Below are 2301 nucleotides of genomic sequence, written 5' to 3' on the forward strand. Positions count from 1 at the left end.
AGCTGAGCAGCCGGCCGCCCGGGAGTGTGTCCCGGGGGCCCGCGCGAACACGCAAGCGTCCGCTCAATTATTCTGCAAACAGGAGGAGGCTGAGCTCCCCTGCACAATACACCTCGAAACCCTCTCAGGTCCCGGCGGCGCGCAGCGCCGTCCTAAGTACTTGGTCGGGTTCGAGAGAGGCGCAATCGCCCGGAGTTTGGCGAGTAGACGCTTTAGGTGCGACCACCCGTGCTCCCAACTGAGCTTGCCGCTGCCGACAGAGGCCCGGGAGCGTGCTGTCGTGGCATTGCCGGCGGGAGACAACACGCGCCACCTACGGTGGCCGGCAGCTCCAACGCCAGCGCCACAGAAGGACAAAAGCCCCACTTGGGTGCCGAAGCGAACTCTCCCAGCACAGCGCACGCGCCAACACGTCCGCACAGCTGCGATACAATCCACCTGCGAGAACCGCAGAGGCGACCGAGCAGCAGACGGCGTCGCGGCGCCGAGCGCCGGGCGGCGGCGCATCCTCAGCGCACACAGTCCTCAATCGGACCAGCACACTGCAGATGTCCACCGCGCTTCGCACCGGGCCCGCGAGGACCTACTTTGGCCGCACGGCGCCGCGTGCAGGGTGCGCCGGCGCGCAGCTGCGCCGCCTGCCGCCTCCGTCGGCCGGCGCGCCTGCCACTGGCCGCCCCCACCAGCCGGCTGTAGCGCGTGCGCCCACGCACCGCGCGGCCAGCACGCCGGAAGGCCCCCCCTCACCGGCCGGGGACGGTCCCACCCAGCCACCGCCGCGTATCGCTTCACACCCACATGCCATTCACGTTCGTGGGCATGGTGGGTATCGCTGAAACAACCGGTTGGTAGCTCAACCGATCGTCGCCATCACTGATTCACCTCTAGCGAGAACAACCGCACCACAACGGTTTACCAGTTCTTCATTTGCGTAACGTCACCAGCAAACGTAGACGTCCATCGCCATTTGCAAATTCAACGATTGTTGCATGCCTGTGTCAGGTGTCACGACACACTATGTCTGCCCACATACACGCAACAACATGTGCACGCTTCGCGAACACGTGGAAGGTGGCCCCCGTACGTATGCGATGTCCATTGCGCGAACGACTGTCAACCGGCCTCTGTCGCATGTCGCAGATGTGGAACGCAGTGCACCATGCTATCACGGTGTGTGAGAAGAGACGACTACGTCTGACAACACGCGCCACTACATCAACAGACGGCTCATGCTGATCGCCATCCACGGCATACCATACTGCAATCCAGCTCTTATAGGGAGACGACACGTAGCTGAGTGCACAATATTTGGACCGTATGGTTCGCCGTTGTTGGCGCAGTCGTGGTACGGTCACACATGTACCACGATGTATCATTCAGTACATGAGGACCAATGTGCGGTACAGTGTGTGATTTGGACGTACAACATCAGCGGACAGTTGCCACAAGCCGTACCACAACGTAGGCTGTGCTTCGCCATGCGAATGCCAATGAACAACTGCGAAGGGCATTGAGCATGTACGTCCTGCCGCCATCCGCATTACAGTGTATAGCTGCAAGGTGTTTAACATGAAGCGATACTCTGGGGACCGGGCAGTGCGAGTAGCAAACTATATTGCGGGGGTTGCAGTTAGGCAACACTACACTAATTTAACGCGTCGTATGACAATTACAGAGCAGGTTAAGGCCCAACGTGTGTTGGGTTAAGGCCCAACGTGTGTTGGGTTAAGGCCCAACGTGTGTTGGGTTAAGGCCCAACGTGTGTTGGGTTAAGGCCCAACGTGTGTTGGGTTAAGGCCCAACGTGTGTTGGGTTAAGGCCCAACGTGTGTTGGGTTAAGGCCCAACGTGTGTTGGGTTAAGGCCCAACGTGTGTTGGGTTAAGGCCCAACGTGTGTTGGGTTAAGGCCCAACGTGTGTTGGGTTAAGGCCCAACGTGTGTTGGGTTAAGGCCCAACGTGTGTTGGGTTAAGGCCCAACGTGTGTTGGGTTAAGGCCCAACGTGTGTTGGGTTAAGGCCCAACGTGTGTTGGGTTAAGGCCCAACGTGTGTTGGGTTAAGGCCCAACGTGTGTTGGGTTAAGGCCCAACGTGTGTTGGGTTAAGGCCCAACGTGTGTTGGGTTAAGGCCCAACGTGTGTTGGGTTAAGGCCCAACGTGTGTTGGGTTAAGGCCCAACGTGTGTTGGGTTAAGGCCCAACGTGTGTTGGGTTAAGGCCCAACGTGTGTTGGGTTAAGGCGCAACATAGGTTAGGTTAAGGCGCAACATAGGTTAGGTTAAGGCGCAACATAGGTTAGGTTAA

Source organism: Schistocerca americana, unplaced genomic scaffold, assembly GCF_021461395.2.
Source record: "Schistocerca americana isolate TAMUIC-IGC-003095 unplaced genomic scaffold, iqSchAmer2.1 HiC_scaffold_1630, whole genome shotgun sequence".
Taxonomy (NCBI): domain Eukaryota; kingdom Metazoa; phylum Arthropoda; class Insecta; order Orthoptera; family Acrididae; genus Schistocerca; species Schistocerca americana.